The following is a 20513-nucleotide window of genomic DNA, read 5'->3' as shown; positions in this document are numbered from 1 at the left end:
CTCCTTCAGGTGACCTAGTAGTTCCCCGATTCCTCTGTCCTGCCCCATGCCCCCCTCCTGTGAAGCTCTTGCTGGTCTACACACATTCACACTCGCAGCCTGCTACCCCCCTGCTGTCTTCTAAGCATGGATGTAAATACGAAATCCCTTCCTCGCCCACAACATCAAACCATCTTTCTCCCACGACTTCAACATCACAAATTTCCACTTGTGGTCAGTTTTTCCAAATAAATTCTGTTTTGTTGTTGTTGTTGTTGTTGTTTTTCTCCGAACTTCCCAGAGCACTAATTCTTGCCTCATTTATTAATCAGTCCCAGAAGGAACAGCACCACCACGTCTTGCCAACAATGGAAAGGGAGTCTGTGGTTGTCAGTTTTGTGCCTGCGGGAGTATCTACTGGGCTTGTCTGTTTACAGACATCCTCCTCCTCTCCCTTCTGGTGACAGACCCTGAATCCCTACTTAGAGGAACCGGCACATGGCCACGGGCCCAGGAAGCCAGGGGTCCATGTACCGACAGCGGTGGCTCATACCCCAAGTGGGGAAACAGATTCCTTCCATGGGACTGAGCTAAGAATGTTGTAGGAAGAAAAGGCACCCTCTTTCTAGAGAGGTTGTCGAGCAGGGACTGCGGCGGCCATGTGCCTACCCAGAGACCAAAGCCTCTGGGAAGCCATCAGAATGAACCAATAGTCAGAGGGAAGCGCAGAGAAACAGAGATGGGCACACAGGAAGGAAAAGGGGCCCTGATCCCTGCAGCTCTTCCTTTATGTCTGAGGCACCCCCGTGTCCCGCCCAGGTGTGGGACGGTGTCTCATTTGTTTACGCTATTTAGAGTTACCTTTCTGCTCCTGGCAACAAAAATTTCAGATTAATGTCACAAGGAGCAGAGGCCATAGATCTAACATCACTGTGTGAATGGAGGTGGCTAGAGCTCAGCCCCCATCTCTCGCACCCACTCTCGGCCACATCTTCCAGACGGGGAACACACGGAGCAGAAGCCCCACCAAACCCTCCCCCCTTACCAGTACCCAACAAAAGCGCAAAGCCCCTGGGAACTTTGCAGGCAGAGCAGAGGCAGGGAAAAGACAACCCAGGATTACAGGGCACACCCCCTGCTTTGTAGGAGTATTCCCGCCACCGGTAGATTTCACCAGAGGAAGACCCACCTCAGACTGAGGTTTTATTCCTTTGGGGATTTTTTCTTTTTTGTCTCATGGGAAGGGAGTTTCCCAAGCATGTGGTAAAACAGAAAGTTGCTTATTTGTTTGTTTTCAACGATCATACTGGTAAAGTGTGCCAGCAAATTCTACTAAGGCAGTAGAGGTCATCTCCATGGACCCGTTAGGTAGAATAATAGTTACAATCGCTACTACTTCTGTCACCCCCGTCTCAGTTACTGGCCCACCTGCTCCACCCCCAGCTCTGGGGCTGTCTGTCAAATCCACATGCCGGTACATGGGATTGTCTGGACGACATCCCCCCCAAAAATCTACAAGGAATGACTTTATTAGTTTTTCATTGGTGATGGAAGGAAAGAAATCTGTACTGTCTTTTTCCTTGCTGGCTTCCAACGATCCATACCCTTTAGAAAGCACAGTGACTGACAATCTCAGATCTCTCTCTCCATCACTCCTCCATGAGTATTCCTGGGGAATTCCGGATTCTCAACAAAGCGCGCAGGACGGAGCGGCAGAGAGTGGAACAGGATGGACGGAAACGCTGGGGAAAGGCGGAGCACCTAGGCGGGCACTGATGGCCGACCTGGCTCCTCGCCACCTGCCCAAGGCCTGTGCTTGGGAAAAAGGTTACCTGATCACCACCGCCTTTGTCTGTCAATTCCCTTGGGGCTGGATTAATCCCTACTCGGTTTCTCCCCGTCTCCCCCCACCCTGTCCCCAGTCTGGCTGCCCAGATGATGTAAGCGGTAACCAATCTTGCAGTCGGAGCAGTCCGTCGGCTGGCTCACTTCCGTATCCATTCAGGGACGGCAGCCGCTTTAGAAAGAACTGGAAAATATTACCACCCACCCACTCCACTGAACTGCCCCCTCCTTTGCCCAGTCTCCATTTCCCAGCCGTATACACCCTAACCCCAAGAGACCAGAGCTGGGAAGTACTGAAGCCAAAGAAAGAAGAAACTGGAACTATAGCCCTGTGGACCTCATGGGCTGAACCACAGACTGCTTCGGGCGTGAGAACCAGTCCTGGAAGAGACAAACTGGAGGCACTTGGAGAGCCTGCCAGCCACCCTCCCCCTCGTCCCTGGCACCCTTGCTCCACGGACTTTGCCATTTGGTGTCAAGGAATTGGGCATTGAGGGATCAGAGTGCTGGCCTCCATGCTGGGGACAGGGCCACACAGGTGATCCCCAACACTGAACTGAATTGTCAGTCTCACTTCTAGGGACACAGTGGGGACTCGAGGGGGATGACTTGAACAGGTTTGGGCAGACAGAATCTGGTCTGTTTGCTGAGTTCAGCATTTCTGGAAACCTCTCAAGACCTATACTATCTCTCCCCATGTCCAAGCTGAGTGTGGAGAATTCTTCCAATAAAGAATCAGTCCCTCATGCCTTGGACTCTCTGTTGGTTGGAAGTGCCCGAAAAAAAAACGCTCAGCAACACCCCAGGTCCGCCCTCGAGAGCTGCGAGGTCTTGGTCAAGTCCCTTTACCTTTCCTGGTCTGTTTTCTTGCCTGGGAAGTGCAGATGGATCTGCATTTCTACCTCATGGAGTTGTTGAGTAGGGAAAAAATGAGGTAAAGTCAAGAAAAGCTCATCGCACCACAGCTTCTAAAAAATAAGTGCTGCCCTGGCCAGTTTGGCTCAGCGGTTAGAGCGTCGGCCTGAGGTCCCGAGAGATCCAGGTTTGGTTCCAGCTAAGGGCACGTACTTCGGTTGCAGTTTGTCCCCGGCCCTGGTTGGTCGTGCGGGTGGCAGCCACTGGATGTGTCCCTTTCACGTTGATGTTTCTCTCTCTCTCTCTCTCTGTTCCTCTCTCTCCCTCCCACTCTACCTGAACAAAAAATGGAAAAATGTCCTCGAGTGAGGATAAAAAATAAAAATAAAAAAATAAGTGCTGGGTGGGGACTCTGCACTTTCTGCTCAGTTTCACTGTGAACCTCAAACTGCTCTAAAAAAAATTAAGTTTATTAATTTTTTTAAGTGTTGGACAAATGTGTGCTAAATGGATGATAGATGGTGGGGACTCATTTATTCAAGGCTTGCAGACTAGAAAGGAAGAAGTTGATGGCAGTATTTCCTAAAAAGTTTGCACAAAAGGCGAGTCCTAACCCATCAGGGCGAAGGCATACCTCGACCCTAGAAGAGATTCTGGAGACAGGCTTTGGAGAAGGGCTGTGCGTGGCACCTCGGAAGGACAGTGGCTTGCATGAGTCCACATGTGCTCAGGTCCACTCAGGCCCGAGCACTGAGGAAGGGGAGACACAGAAGTGGCATCTCTTATTCTATCTGCATGGCACCCTCCCCCCTAATTCTACCCCTTCCTTTAAGGGTGTCATGTTTCCAGCCACTGCAAACTGCCAGTTAGAAGAACCTGCCTCCCTGATCACAGGTTGGGCACGTGATCCAAAGTAGGCCGATGCTCCCCCAAGACCTTTGTGAATTAGACCTCGGGAGAAAATAAAGGCAGTTTCTCCTTGGGGCAATGATGGCAGGCATGAATCTTGGGGGTTTCTGGCACCCTCAAAAAGAGAGCCAGTCTGAGTGAGCAAGACTAACACATGGGCAGAAACCAAGGGGAGGGTCAGTGAGGCCCGTCTCCAGTTCTTTTCCCTGTTCCCAGGTGTCCCTGAGGCCCGCTGCCCTCTGCTCTCCCTTGCTTTGGTTACAGGCACCGACAAGTCCCCTTCTAGCCGGGATCGGTTGTAAACTACAACCCTATCCACCTGTTCAAAAACAGTGTACCTCCCTGGGATAGAAGACATCATAAACAAAGCACGTGGAAAGCCATACAAGAGAGCACCGCACTGAGTAGTTTCGGATTTACTCCTTCTTGCACCTATTTCTTTCTTTCTCTTCCGAGCACGCCTCCCACTAGCCACTGAAATGTGAAGATAAGTAAAACGCACACATGAAAAGCTGAAAATCAAGCACTGAGGAAGCCACAAGATAACTTGCAGTATGATGGAATTCACGCCTGCTAAGGGTATATAGCAGGCGGGAGCAGGGAAGCAGAGAGGAGAAGGTGAACTCATTCTAAATAAGAGTCCGGGAAGGCAGGGTTACGACGGGAGAGCTTAGAAGGATTTTGTGAGAACAGAAATTGAAAGTGTAAAAGAAGGATGTAAACGGGATAAAAGAAACAGAAATCCCAGGAGACCTCAGGGAGGGCTAAAAGGAGCAGGAGCCATGCTTGGAGTGAACTTTGTGAAGCCTGGAGGTTTAGGGCCGAGGCATCGCCGGGAACCAGATTGTCTTAACCTCAGCATCTGTATTTGGATGCTCTGCCATTAGGCAACCCAGCTCCTCCCTGCCTGGCTCCTACCCTCCTTCTGCCGCCAACCACCATCTCACCTGCATGCTCAACATCTTGCCCCTCGTCTGCTGAGTTCCATTTACTCATAACTTCAGCTCACCTTGGGCCCATTAGGGTTCCTCTGCCATAAATTGACACGTTCTCTGTGCTTTCGAGCAGGACAGGGAAACGCAGAGAGTGCTAACACAGAGCTGGCTAAAACTCCTTCCCGGGGATCTGCACAGTGCAGCCCATGGTCAAATCTGGCTCACCACCTGCTTCTATAAATAAAGTTTTATTGGAGCACAGCCATGATCATTCACTTATATTTTATCTATGGCTATTTTTGCACTGTGACAGCAGAGTCCAATAGTTGTGGCTGAGACCTCATGGCCTCTAACTCTGTGTACTGTTTACTATCCAGCTCTTTCCAGGAAAAGTTTGCTGATCCCTGCCTTACACTACACTGCTTTCTCTGAAGTTTAGTCCCAGACTCCCCCCCCCCCCCCCCGCCCCGAAACCAAATTTTATAGTATGCTTAAACATTTTAACACCTCTTTTAAAAATCGGCATTTGGGAAGTATGGAACCCTCCTGGGCCCTTGTCAGATGGGACAAAGGAGACAACGTGGTCTCTATTTATACACAGAACTAAAAAATATCAAGAAAAAGAAATCTTCCCTTGACATCTTTTTTCCCTTAGAATATTTTAAGAAAATTCTTTAGAACTCTGACTTTTTATAGAGCACTCAGGCCTGTCATAGAACCTTTTTCAGAACCTTGAAAGATTATGGTGTCACCTACCACCCCGGAGTCCTGAAGGATTCTGTCCCAGCCCATTCCGGAGTAGTGACGTTGAGCCTGTCTCTAAAGATCTCCTCCAAAAAGCATTCCACAGCCTTCCACCCCTGGCCCCATTCCGGTGTTTAAACCCATCCTCCCCCTCGCCCACCCCCATCCTCTTCCTGAGCACCTGTTGCTACAACAAAGAGAAGCTCAGGGTGGAAGTTTCTGGGCTTGTCCAGGTGATAAACTGAGTCCATTCAAAGGAGATAATGCCGTTTGTTGGTTCAGCTCTCTTCAATCATCAGGGAAAGCTCTGGGTGGGGAGAGGATTCAGAGAACAACATGGATATAAAAAGGTGATTATACCTCAATGGGAGACCTGTCACCAAGCAAAGCACTCCACCAGCTGAGGTGAGGCCACTTCAATGGCTACAGCGTGGCAGGCAGGATGGAATTTGTGTGGCCCTGGACTCAATAGCTGCAGGTCTGCTAAGGGGCCAGGCTCCCTCCTCGGTTCCTCAAATCCGGAGGGAGAGGCTGCAAGCCACCTCACACAAAGGCTTTCCTGAGGACTCTGTCAATCCTGCTCAAGCCATGAGAAATTCAGGCTGACACTCCCAGACCCTTAGATGTCAAGTCTGTATGATTAGCTCAAGGACCCACAGATCTGAGGACGGTGAGCACGGCTGATTTGAATGCTTCAAGATTGGGGCTTAGCTCAGAGTTTTTATTTCCTTAGTTTTGTTATTCTAGAGCAGGGGTCCCCATACTTTTTACATAAAGGACCAGATGGTATAGATTTTGGACTTTGCAGGCAGTGCAGCCTCTGTCACAGCTGCTCACCTCGGCCACTGTGCCATGAAAGCAGCCATAGATATAAACAAAGCATAAAGCTTCACTGATGGATACGGGAATTTGATTTCATAAAATTTTCACATGTCGTTAAATATTATTCTTCTTTTGACTTTTTACCAACCATTTAATAGTATAAAAAGCATTCTCAGCTCACAGGCTGTACAAAAACAGGTGACAGAGCAGATTCGACTGGGCCAGAGTGTGTAGACCCCTGTTTTAGAGAGTTACCGGGGAGATGATCTGATTTAGCTCTGTGTGTCCTGATAGCACTTTAATGTTAACAAACTGTGTTTGTGGTCTTATTCAATACCCACTACAACCCTGTGCGCTAGTTATTATCATGCCAATGTGTAGAAGGGGAAACTGAGGGTCGGACCTGACACGGCCAAGATCCCACAGCAAGTAAGAGGACCCAAGTTCAAATGCAGTATTTCACCTCCAAAGGCAGAGATTGTATCACTACATCCCCACCTGGGCAGAGGCACAGAGGCAGAAGATCGGGCCCTCCTGGTTGCTTCTTGTTTTCCTTAGTCCATGGACACACAGAAAGTGGGTAGCTTGCTTTTCCCTCAGGAGCAGGGCTTGTGCTATTCAAGCCAAGTTCTGAAAATGGGGTGTTATCACTCCGCCCCATCACCATGGCTGTTGCTTGGATTCATAATCCTCTAGGAAGTCAGCTGGTTTTCCTGGAGATCTAGAGGTCAGCCCAAGGCCTTCCTGTGATGTCAGTGTGGAGTAGACGCCCATCTACATGCAATGCTATGGGTTGAATTGTGTCATCCCCCACCCCCACCGCCAAAAACATATGTTGCAGCTCTAACTCCAAGTACTCAGAATGTGACCTTATGAGGAAATAGGGGCTTTGCGGAGGTAATCAAGTCAAAACAAGGTTGTTAGAGTGGGCCCTGATCCAGTATGACTGGTGTCCTTTATAAAAAGGGGAAATTTGGACCCAGAGACTGACACGTACAGAGGGAAGATGATATGAAGACGCAGGGATGAGATGGCCGTGTGACTGGAGTGACACATCTACAAGCCAAGGAAAACCAAAGATTGCTGGCAAACACCAACGGCTAGGAGAGGCCAGCAAGCATCCTTCTTTAGAGCCATCGGAGAGAGCGTGGTCCTCGATGTTGGACTTCTGGCCTGCAGAACAGTGAGATAATAAATGTCTCCTGTTTAAGCCACCCAGTTGGGGGTTGCTGGTTAACAGCAGCCCTAGGAAACTAATACAGGCAAGCTTTATCTTTCATTTGACACTTTCCCTATTGCACTGAACTGTTATTTACAGGCCTGACTCTTCGACCTGGTTGCTAGCTTATCTCTGTGTCTGCTGGTTGGTGATCAATAACTGCTCCTTGAACTGAATGAAGGTTCCTCTGCCTTGCACGCTGGGTCTGTGCTTATGTGATTATGTGTGTGTGACTGCTTTGTTGGTCCAGCAACATCACATCAGCAGGAAGTCGAGGATGAGCTATTTTTTCTGCGTCCGTATCCTGTGAATTAAAGCCTCAAATGGGAAAGACTTGGTATCAGCTGACTGGGCCTGCCCTCTCCCGAGACTCTGACTATCTGTATTTCTCCTCTCAAGCTGAGGCTGGCTGCTGCCTAGCCACGTGGAGCCTTCCAACTGTCCCTCCCCAGATGGCCTCACCATCCACAATTCCTTTTCTCCCTAGGTCAGCCAAGAAAAAATGAAGTGTGCAAAAGTAACTTTTGTCAAAAGAAAAAAGAAGCCAAAGGTTGGGGTGGGGAGGAACAGTATGTCGAAGTACAGAAGTAGGCAGGTCACATGGCCCAGAATTCTGTCATCACATCATGCAAGACCACACACAGGGTATTTAGCTCCTCCTGCCTAAGCTCACCTGTAACCCAGGCAGAATATTAAGCCGAGCTGTGCATCTTTTTTGCTCAAGAGAAAGATATGCCCTCTCAGCTGCCAAGCCTGATGGGATTCTCAGACCCTTCCAGAAACTGCCTTCTTGTTCTTCATTTGGTGTCTCTCCCTAACTATCTCTTCTGACTTCAGACTTTCTTCTACAGCACTCTGCTGCTGTCCTAGCCCCTTCAGATCCCTCGGAGCTCTGTCCTGGCCCCTGCTTTGCTGAGTGTGAAGGGCATCCCCACCCCTGTCTTTTACCACTCCATAGTCTCGACCACATCAGCTCCAGAGAGCCTTCCTCCTCATTGCCCCCACCCCCCACAACTCCCTCCCGTCCTCAGTAAATGCCTGTCACATGTCCACCACGGTATGTCAGAATTGGTTCTACCCTCTAATGGTCCATTTTCTTCCTAAGTAAAAGAAGTGACCTCATTTATTTATTCAACAAATATTTGCTGAGTACTATTATGGGCTGAATTGTGTCCACCCAAATGATGTTGAAATCCTAACCCCAAGTACTTGTTAATATGACCTTATTAGGAAATAGGGTCTTTGTAGATAATCAAGTTAAGATGAGGTCATTGGGGTGGGCCCCAATCCAATAGAACTGATGTCCTTATGAAAAGAGGATATTTGGACACAGGTACAGAGGAAGGGCAATGTGTAGACACAGGGAGAATGCCACCTACAAGCCACGGACCACCTGAGGCAACCAGAAGCTAGGAGAGAGGCCGAAAATGGATTCTCCCTCATGGCCCTAAGAAGGAACCAACCCTGCCAACACTTTGCTTTCAGACCTCTAGCCTCCAGTACTGTGAGACAATACACTTCTCTTGTGTAAACTGTCCACTTTGGGGTTCTTTGTTACGGCAGCCCTGGAAAACGAATACAAGTATCAAAATAAGAGCCACACGCCTTCATTCTAGGATCAAAACTTCATGCCTTCAGAGAGCTCACATTCTAGTAGTGGACAACAAACAAATAAATGAGCAAAGTATGTAAAAAAAAAAAAAAAAAACACTGTGTAATGATAAGTGCATGGAGAAAAATAAAGCTGGGTCAGAGGTTAGGGAGTGAAGGGCATGGAGAGGGCTGCATTTTAAGACTAAATGGTCAGGGAGGCCACTCAAATGAGGTAACATTTGAGCAAAGACCTGAGAGAGGTGGAGGAGGGTGTAGTCTGAGTAGAGGAAACAACACATGGATTGAGTGCCTCTTGTAGGCCACCACACCCCATTGGGGGCCAGGAAGAATTGGTGGGGATGACTAGGAAAGCTGTCGTGGCAGGATGGTCACTTGGCCTTTACCTCATAGCCCTAAGAACCTCAAATATAGACCTTGACATCATCTCCCATGAGATATGCACACAGAAACTGGTAGAATTGAAAGAAGATTCTTCACTAAGAATAATTTTTTAAATAAATTTATAACTATCTTGTGACTATCATGAGTGTATTTCATTTTTGTGCAAGTGTGGGGCAAGTGTTAACTCATTTCATTTATCGTTTGAAGTATAGCATGATTTTTATAACCTTGTTCTGTCATTTGCTCCATTTTTAACAGATACTAGAGTGCTCAAAAATGGAAGGGGCCCTCTGAACCTCTGAGAGACTCTGACACACCAGGTTCTGACAATTCATGAAAAATAAGACACAACCCCTACCCTGGAGAGCACGGGGCCTCACTGGGAAAGAGGGGTACATAAACAAACCATTTCAAAATACTGTAAATGCCCTGGCAGAGTATATCAGAGGCCTTTGGAAGACTCTTTAACATTCATTTTTTTTCCTTCATTACCAGGGAATCTTGAGGCAAAATTTATAATGAACCGGATATTTCCAGGTGCAATCTTATAGTAGTTGCTTGGCCAGGCATGGACTTAAAGAACACATCCATCTCTGCTGGGTTCACTCCTATCTAGTTGACAGGGTCTTCTCTAACCATGACCCTCTGGAGTTACCACCCAGAAAATAAGTAAGGAATCGTTAGACAAACGGAGATCCAAAGTTCCGAAGACATTGCCATCTAACACGTTTTAACTTCTTCTGTAGTATTTCCCAGATCCTTCCTCATGTTCTCTCAAAAAAAGTAGGTCTCCCCAGTCTTGTCCAGCTTCCCCTTGGCCTTTCTTTCTCTGCCTTTGGCTCACAGTTTGGTTCTTGATTTTACTGACAAGGTTTTCAAGCCATTTTTATCATCTGCCTCTACTTCCTTACTACTTCTCCTCCCTGACTTCCCTTCTTGTGTCTTTCTGTTTCCAACCCTCTGGGGAAACTCTGTGCCAAGCCATCCAGTTCAGTAAACATGGGCTTTTGTCCATTGCCAGCTTTTCTAGTGCTGGTTGCTGTCCACGGCCTCATGGACCACCTACTCCTGAGATGTTTTCTTCTTCTGATTTTCCTTGTGACTCCCAACCCCAATTCTCCTGCCTCAGACCATTGTCCCTGTCTCCTTTTTTGCGTTTCTGTTTCATTTTTCCCCTTAAATACAGGCATTCTCCAGAGTTCAGGCCCTTCTTGATCTATGGTTTCTCTCCATTGAAAATTTAATTCGTTCCCATGGCTTCAATCCTAAATTTTCTATTAGTTGTTCTGAAATCTGAAAGGAAAAGCTCCTTACTGTTCAGACAAACCAAGTACCTACCCATGTTTCTGTTATTTTATATCACTACTGTCTCAAGTTCAATACCTCTCCACCTGAGCAAAAGGTCTCATACTTTCAATTGCCCCCATTCCTGACTTCTTGGAGCCTATTCATTGTAGCATCATCCTCTGTCTCATCCTGACCTGAAACTTCATAGAAGCATTTGACCTTCCACCTCTCCTAAGTTCCTCAAGTTCAGTCAGCTAATTCTTTCCTCAAAATTTCTCTCTCAGTAGAATAAATGACTGTTTATTCTCACTGCCACTATCCTCTCTCAGGGGAACTATAAAAATAGTCATCACACACGCCTTCTCCTTCCTGCCGTGGAGACCTTCACACCAAGAACCCGCTGCCTTCCCACTCTGCTTACTCTGTTCTATCATTCTTCAATTCTCAGTCTTAACATCACTTCCTCAGGGGAACCTTTCCTGCCCTCTGACTCTCAAAAATCCACACCCTGTCATTTGATCTCATAGCCCTGTGTTCCCTTCCAAGACTTACTGCACTTGAACTTCTACATTTTTTTTTTTTTGTATGATGATTTGATTAATGTTTACCTCCTGCACCAGCCATCAACTCCAGGAGGTTGGAATCATGTCTGTCTTTGCTTATCACTCTGTTTCCCAGCTTCTGGTGTGGAACCTAAGACATAACAGATACTCTATAAATATTTGTTTTGAATGAATGGCTTTTCCTACATCACTCTCTACAATAGGTTGCATTTTGCAAAAATAACCCCAACAAAATTTCTGGTCCCACATGCTGCTCCTTCATCAAGAGATGCGCTCTACTTACCCTCCCCTTGAACTTGGACAACACCTTTCGACTACCTTGATGAACAGAGTCTGCAGAGGGACACTGCATGACTTTTAAAGCTAAGCTAGAAAAGGCTCCCTGGCTCTCTTGGGACACTAATCCTTGGAATCCAGCCCCCATGTTACAAGGAAGCTCAGCCCAGCCTACATGGAGAGGCCATGAGTATGTGTTCTGGCAGGCAGACACAGCTAAAACCTTAGCTGACAGCCATTATCCACTGCAGACATGTGAGTAAACAAGCCTTCCTATGATTCCAGCCCCCGCCATCAAGTCACCACCAATTTTCAGCTTCAAGCTGAGGCCCCAGACATTAGGAAGCAGAGATAACTCATCTCTGCTATGCCCAGGACAAATCCTTGACGCATCGAGTGGTTGTTGAGCATAAGTGGTTGTTTTATCCACTGTGTTGGGGGAGGATCTGTTACACTGCAAAAGATAACCAATCTGACTACTCCCTATTCACACCTCCAACGCCTCCTGCTGCCTCTAAGACTCAGTGAGAGATCATAGGCTTGGCCCTCAAGGACCTCAACCATTTGGTTCCAACCTCTTTGTCTCCACTTGTTGCTCTCTAGAGGAAACTTCTGCCCCTGCCAAATTGGTTTACTCACTGTTTCACCAACATTCACTATTATTTCTTGGGTCCCTTGGACCTCACTGTTATCCGTAACTAGAACAACCTCACCATGCAGGTAAACAATGCTGTCACAGTCCTTATATGTAAAGCTTTCATAATCTAGCAGTATTGTTTTTTAAAGGGAAAAATCATGGTCAACTTTTTTATGATTTGTGCATTTACTTACATTAAAAAGTATATAAAGAAATTGAAACTTACATTTAGTTACATTTAGCCAAAAACCTTCCCTGAAAAGTATAGTACTTTAAAGTAGGTACTATTAGTATCCCCATTTTACAGATGAGGCATCTGAGATTTAGAAAGATTAAGTAAATTGCCTACAGTCTTACACTTGATATTTGGTGGAACAGGGATTCAAACCTCGAACCTCTGAACCATGACTCAATTACTGCTTCACCTGGCAATTAAACATGTATTGTCTTATAGTATATATTATATCTCCTTCAATAAATAAATTCTTTATTGCAAGAGCAATATATGCACACGATCATAAAAAAAAAAAAACACAGCCCTGGCCGGTTTGGCTCAGCGGTTAGAGCGTCGGCCTGCGGTCCAGAGAGTCCCGGGTTCGGTTCCCGCTAAGGGCACGTACCTCGGTTGCAGTTTGTCCCCGGCCCTGGTTGGACGTGCGGGTGGCGGCCACTCGATGTGTCCCTTTCACATCGATGTTTCTCTCTCTCTCTGTTCCTCTCTCTCCCTCCCACTCTATCTGTGCAAAAAATGGAAAAATGTCCTCGGGTGAGGATAAAAAAAAAAAAAAAAAAAAAAAAAAAACACACATAAAATAGCCCAAAAAGTCACACAATGTAAGAGTAGATCTCTGTTCAAATCCAGGCTCCATGTTCCTTCTCCAGAAGCAACCGTGGTTCTTTTGTCTATTTCCAGAAATATTACCTACAAGCATCATTCTGTTGTACAAAAGGAGCTTAATAGTCGCAACACTTTTTTCTTTACAATGTCTCTTGACAACCATTCCAAGTCAGCACATAAGGAGCCCCTTCTATTCTTTTTCCTGGCTTCATAACATTCCATGGCAAGACTATATCATGGCTTATCAAATGCCTTGTTAATTATCTTATAGAAGCGAGAGAGAGAGAGAGGGAGAGCGAGAGACTGGATGGAAAACTACAGTAAAATGAGAAGGGACAGTGGAGACATGTAGTCCTAAGGGAGGAAATGCCTAATTCCCAGGTGAATCACGAAGAGAAAGAAAGCCTGGTCAGAGAATAGAAGTGAAAGGAGAGGAGGCTCTGAATCCATTGTGTAAAAGTGGGTCCCAGAAGAAGTGGGGGTGAGAGTCACCGCCGCAGGCTCCGTGGGGTGAGAACTTGCCCTCTAACGTCCTCTTTCCTGATGACTTCATCATCATCACTGCTTAGCTCTCCCCTCTTTTGCCAACCCTATCATTAAAAAAGTATACCCCACCCAAAAGAAAACAAACATGTTACTATTTATTCATGCAGGAAGGCCCACTGGACACAATAGACAGCAGCACCAGCCCTAATTAAATGAAATGGGGCAGGTGTAATTCAAACCGCCCCGGGAAAATATAATCTGCCACCAAAAAAATTTCCCACCGTTGAGACCACAGGGAAATCAGACCAGCCTCCCTCCCAGGTTCCCAAGCATAAGGCTGGACTCAGGGCAGCAAGACAAGAGAAGGTCGAATTCTTGCCAGGCGTCGCCTCCCTCCCCTCCTAACGTGCTGCACCCTCCTCCAGCCCCCGCCCTCTGAGCTTGTTAACTGACATATCAGAGCTGCTCCTTTTGTGGGCTGGATTGTTTAGCTAATTTGCCCATGGAAAATGGTTCAGTTCGGATTCCAGGCTGAGGCAACCAGACACCCACTGTGAATCCAGGCTTGGGGATTGTATCTCTTTCGCCGCTTCCATATACATAAACCACGTCCTTCCTCTGTGCCCCACAGTTTTCTTCTCACCCTGGGAAGGTGTTCCAAGTGGGACCCTTCGCTCATGCATCCAAACCTAAGAGATGGGGAGGGGGCGTTGAAGAAGCCCTTAGCTGGCCTTCTCTTAGCTGAGACACGGACTCAGAGTCAGAAATGAGCTTGCCCTGAGGATGCTGTCCTGGGACCAGTGAAGCCGACTGGACCCAAGGGAACACCTGCCTGTTCTCCAGCTCGCCCTCCCCCTGCAGGTGGGCTCTGGAGTCGGACCTAGTTCAGACCCCAGATGTGGGAGTCCGAGTACACTGCTTAACTTCTTTCTGCCTTCATCTCCCAATCTGTAAAATAGGAGCCAATCCCTCTCCTCCCTCCCTCATAGGATTATTAAAAAATTACACGGGAAACCCACATAAAGCTCTTGGCACAGAGTAGGGGCCCCATAAATGTGAATTTGCTCCCTGCCCCCAGACAAAAGCGATCTTTCCCCACCTGCTTGGGCCTCGCTCCAGGTCTGCCTTCCAGGGTCCAGCGTAAAAGTGGACTTTTACCAAGGATGATTGATGGGTACCAGGCAGCTCCCCACCTGTTCAAAAGTGACTCCACCACCCCCATGCCAGCTGTCTGAAGCACACCACTCACAAGCCGTTTTTCTAGGGGGGAGGGCTTTGGGAGTCCGTTAGCTGCCGTGGCTGTAAGTCGTAGTCACTCACATTTACAGACGGCGGCCGTTGTGCTGAAAACACAGCTTTGCCTTGCTGTGGAGTTTCAGGTGCTCAGGAAACTCACAGCACCCCCAAGAACAAAGCCGCACTGTGACTCTGTCTCCATCCCTGCAGAGCGACTGCCTGACCCGGGGGTGCTAAAAATGGCTCTGCCCCCAGCCCTCGCTCCCGTCCTGCTCCTGTCCTGCTCCCGTCCAGGGGAGCCAGTCCCTTGACCTTGCTGCTGAGCTCTAGTCTCCAGCCATTTCATCACCTCTGGGCCTCTCCTCTGAACCCTCTCCAGGTTCCTCATGTCCCGCTCAGGCTGCCTGTCCATCAACACTGTCAGTAGGTTCCAGCTCTGTTCAAATGACTGTACTTAGAGCTGGACAAAGGGCTGGAGCCAGAGTCTCGCCAGGGTGGATGGAGTTCCCTGGGGAGATGACCTCATGGGCCCTTCCTCCGTGGGGTATTTTTAGGCACTGCCTCACTCCCCGTCCCACTCCGTTTCCATGGACTTCCAGTACAATCCAGAATTCCCCGAAATCTCTAAAGGTACTGCAACCATTACTTGCAAAAACTCATGGAGTGGGAATTCCAACAACCCCTCCAAACACCCAAATCCTGGGCTGTCGTTGTTGGGTTTTTTCTTTTAATTTCTATCTTGCTTCTTTTTAGAAAATAGGGCGGACTCCTCACATATTAAGGAGCTCCCACCGTCTCCCCCAAGACAGGCAGTCTCCCCTCTGTGGGCACGGCCCCTGCTTCTGAGGCTGTGACATGGTTTCCTTTGTTGATAACCTCGTCACCTAGCCTAAAACCTGTGAGCGGGCCTCCTCGGGGTGTGGAAAGCCCCAGGTCCTCGCAAAGAATTCCAGGTAAGCAGCATCAGGACTCTCAGACTCCAGGAAGAGCAGTCTGTCATGATGAGAACTTGAGTCCGTGTCCCGGGGTATGGGGGCTTCTGTCTAGTCCCACCTTCTCTCTGTCTGCCCTTCCCTTTTGGAGAAGCTGTTTAGCTGCTCTGATTTCTCTGCTGTGCAGTCTGACAGTACTCTCTCCTCTTTTCTTTCTTTCTTTCTTTCTTTCTTTCTTTCTTTCTTTCTTTCTTTCTTTCTTCCTTTCTTTCTTCCTTTCTTTCTTTTTTTTTGTTTGTTTCTTTACCCCCAAAGAACTTGACCAGCAATTCAGAAACGCATCCACAAAAATCCAAACACCTCTCAGGACCTTGAGATGGAAAAGATTTTAATGCTGCCAGATCAATGCTCTGTCTCAACACCTCCAAGCATCTCATCTAAATCGGGCTCCCAGAAAACCAGCTTTAGGCCATGTGTTGGATGGACATGGCTGCCTATTAATAGATGGATGTTAAGAAAGTGAAAAAAAAATGCCCTTTACAACCTGGAGTGAGGAGAGAAGGAGAAGAGACTCAGGAGGTTAGAAGGGTCCTGTCTCACTCCCCTTCACCCCACTCCAATGAAGCAAGGGGCAGGCAGAGAGCTTCTTGATATGTAGCAAATGAAAACCAGGGCTAGGCAAACAGCTGGCATGAAACAAATACTTGTTGGTTTTTCCTAGATGACAAGTGATAAATGTTAGTGAAGCCCAAGGCAGGGAGAGGGGGAGGATGTAGAGCCTCACCTGGGTCCTGCATAATTAGGTAAGATTTAAATTGTTGGCAAACCAAGGTCAGCTCCAGCTGTGTTCAGGGCTCTGCACAGAGCACAGCTCAATAGTCTCAAATGATGGCTTTATGGATTTCATCCATGACATTCATCTTGCCCAGATTAGCATCTGCCACATCCACTGACACAGTCTCCAGATCAAAGGTACCCCTGTGAGCGGTCCCCAAGCCCCAGATCCAAAAGGCTCTCTCCCACCTCGAAGTGCCCCCTCCAAGCACTTTGCTCCAAGCTCTTGGAAGACACTTATCTCTCCAGTGCAGAGCAGGCAGGCCCCAGTGGCGGCAGTCTCTTCTGGTAGCCATCCAAAATGTAACTGTCTCCTGTGGTATTTGCAAAGTCAGAGGCACCCTGGCAGGGAGCCGGAACAGGCAGCTGAAAGTCAGTGGCTTACAGGGGAGATGGTCAAGTAAACTGACTTGTGAAGCACACATGAGGTAAGGGTTGCAAAGCCGACCTGGGACAAATTAGAGAGAGGACAGGATAGAGGTCTCCAAGACACATCAGCCAGAGCAAAGGAATAATGTTTGGGATCTTGCTATGGCCCAATCTTTCCCCAATCAGCTACAACCCTGGAAGGTGGGATTACATGTAAATATTTGAGTTTTCTCCAGGAGTGTTATGCTGCTTCAAATTCCCAGTTTTATCATCCGTAAGTCCTAATTGAATGTCAAAGATGGAAGGCACAGCCCAGCCCCGAAGAGAGAGCCTCTCATCTGAGGATGTAGGGAGTACTGAAATCAACAAAGCCAGCAAAGCCAAATACGTATCACCAAGGCAGGTACAGCATAGAAGTTGGGCTCACAGGCTCCAGAGCCGGCCCGCCTTTTTCAAATCCCAGCTCTACCATTCACCTCCCCTGCTCCGACCTTCTGTGCCTCCGTTTCCTCATCCATAAAACGGGGATAATTTTGTTATATGGACTAAATAAATTTGTATGCAAGGGTGGGCAAAAGTAGGTTAAATTACCAGCCATCATTACCTAAAAGATAAATCATAAGTAAGGATACAAAATAAGAAGAAGAAGAAATAAATAATGAGTTAATAAATAGTACAAGAATAAACTCTGTGTTTTGCATACTCACCACTGTAAACCTTTATTGCCCACCCCTCTATGTAAACTGCCATGTGACTTTTATGCTGCCATTGTTGTTCAGATGCATAGCCCAAACTGAAGAGGCCACAAGTAGAACTTGAACTTCAGTCTGGGGAGCAGAGACAAAGTGCCAGGGAAGAGTGAGAAAGAAGAGTGGCTTAAGAGAGGTGAGAATACTCCCAAGGTTTGTTGTTAAGTGAAAAAGAGCAATTGTTCTGCAATGTTATCTGAGAAAAATAAATAAAATACAAGATTTAAATATGATACTTTTCATGCAAGGGAAGTCTGTGGAAGTATATCCTAAAACTAGGATAAGCAACTGGGGCAAAAGCTAAGCAGGAAAAGAGGAAGTTTGTTGGTCACTGTAAGCCTTTTTTTTTTTTTTTTCTTTATTGATTTTAGAGAGAGAGGAAGGGAGAGGGAGAGAGAGAGAGAAACATCGATAAAAGAGAACATTGATTGGCTGCCTCCTGCATGCCCCTTGCTGGGGATCGGGCCCACAACCTGGGCATGTGCCCTGACCTGGAATCGAACCAGTAACTTCCTGATGCATGGGTCGACGCTCAACCACTGAGCCACTATAAGCCATTTTATATGACATACATAAAATTTTGTCATGGGTATATGGTATTTTTATTTAAAATAAATAAATAAATAAATAGGTAGATGGATGGGTGGAAAGATGAGTGGATAGGTGATAAATGAGGAACAATGAAAGGCAATTGCTTAAATCCATTACTGTGCTTGGCTTTGGTGTGTCAGCCACTATTTAATGAGAAAGTGATTCAGTCTTGTTTTCAATGCCGGGAGGGAACAAATACCTCTTTTCTCTTGATAACTAAAGAATAAGATCCATCAAAAGTTTACATTTGGATGTTAGAAATTATTTAGCGGATCAAGCCAACTCTCTCCTCACCCTCACATATCAGATCATTCATAGAGAGAGAAAGAGGGCAGAGTAGGGCCATCTGGTCACCTCCAAAGATATAGAAAGTAGAACCAGAAGGTGGAATGGAGACAGGGCAGTGACTGTGAGTTTGCTCAGGGCTCGACCTTGGTTCATTTCAGCATTGTAACGGGCACCAAAGTTATAAAAAGTGGCTCCAGTGAAGCATCTTACACAGGGATTTGGTCCCAAAGTCAGAGTCTCAGGCAACTGTCTCCTGTGGCCAAGGTAAGCTTTTAATTCCCTCCATTGCTGGGTACATACCACCTCTCAAAAGGTCTAGCAAAGTCTGTGTAGAAAGAGATCAGAGTTTCTTTGATTGTGCAGCAAATGAAGTGTGAACTGTGTTTAGGGACCACTGGGTAAACACTAGAGCCAACCTTCACCTGGTGAGCAGCTCACACAGGGGGAGGGACTTGGGGACAGAGGCTAGTAGGAGGTAGAAGATTGGCAGCACCCATCTCAGGCTCATATCACTATATATGCCATGTTGACTTGCTCACTGTTTCTTTGTTCTCTGTCAATTACACGTATTTGAATTCTCATTATTTAATGTGACTCCATTTCAGTGTTGTTTACTGCACAATGACTGAACAGTAGCATCTAACAGACAAAGAGGTAAATGACTTAGGACCACTACCACCACAAAAAGTAGTCATAGGGGGAAAAAAGAGGTACTAATGGTGTGATTTACTTGAGACTCTATCACTGAAGGTCAATGGCAACCAGAAGCATGATAACCAGAGCAGAAGATGACTGGTGACATCGTCTTCCTGTCACTAATTAGGCTCCAAGTAAGTAGCTACTGACCATTTGAACTGAAAAAACTTTAGGAAATTGGCCAGAGTTGCCTGAAAGCCATTCGTTTTCCTGCCAAAGGCCTTGAGGAGAATTGGAAGGGTACGCATTGCTTGAAAGGACAAAAGAAGCATTTACTAAGCACAATGTGTCAAGCAGGATACTGGGTTGTGGACAGAACCAGAAAGGAATAAAATGCATGGTCACCAGCTTCCATGAGTCTATGGTCCAATAGAAGTGACAGAGACTCTGAACCTCTCCCCCATCAGCTCTCAGTCATAGGCTCTCCACAATGTCTCAAGCCCTCTTTTGCCCTGTGTTTTGTCTTTGCAGCATGTCATGGCCTAGGCTCCACCAGGCCACCATTGAGCCATCCATCCTGGCAAGAGCCTCTAAGAACACTGCCCCAGATGTCCTGTAGGGTTCTCCCTACTCCACAGACCCCTGTCCTGATTCCCATCCCCACCCGCATAGAACATGAACACATTCAAGCTGGTTCTCAAAGTTGCTGTAGTTTGTCTTGTAATCCCAACCAGGCTAACAATGAGGGTTCATGAACTAAGTTTCAGATGTTAAAATGCAGCACCGATACTGAACCTGAAAGAAAGCCAACAAGCTAAATGAAATGGTCATACTGTTTTGAGTTTGGAAAGGCAGGCAGTATTACATGGTAGAAAAGAAGAGTCTTGGATTTAAATAGATCTGAGTGCAAATACCAACTCTACCACTTCCTGCCAATTGTGTGACTTTGGGCAAGTTACTTAACTTTTCTGAGATTTAGCATAAAATGGATAAATAATAAAATGGGTATAATGGATGAAATGGTAACATAATAACATCTACCTTAAAGAGTCTGATGAGGATAAAGGAGATCAAGCTGCAGGGCTTGGTCCAGGACCAGCACTTAACAATAGTTATATTTGCAGGGGTTTTTCTGAAATTAAATGAACTCCATAGGGTAAATATCAATTATGCATTACTTGACAATTACGGTTTTGATTTTAAGGATTTGGAATATTAAACACTCACCTTAAAGATCCTACTCACAAATATTCCTCAACATGGAGTTCATGCAACCATAAAAGAAATTATGGAATGCTCTGTGGTGGAAAAGGAAAACCTCCCATTTAATCCAACCTTCTAATGTTTCAGAGCAGAGGGGCTTATCCAAAGTCGCCAGTGGAGTTGGAAGGCACAGATCCTACCCTCTCATCCAATCCCTGCTAAAGAAGAGAGATTAGAATAAGCGTTAGATCCCACACATCCTCAGTATGCGAGACTCTTCTCCTG

Source organism: Molossus molossus, unplaced genomic scaffold (genome assembly GCF_014108415.1).
Source record: "Molossus molossus isolate mMolMol1 unplaced genomic scaffold, mMolMol1.p scaffold_m16_p_11, whole genome shotgun sequence".
NCBI classification, from domain to species: Eukaryota; Metazoa; Chordata; class Mammalia; order Chiroptera; family Molossidae; genus Molossus; species Molossus molossus.
Note: the sequence above shows the minus strand (reverse complement) of the source record.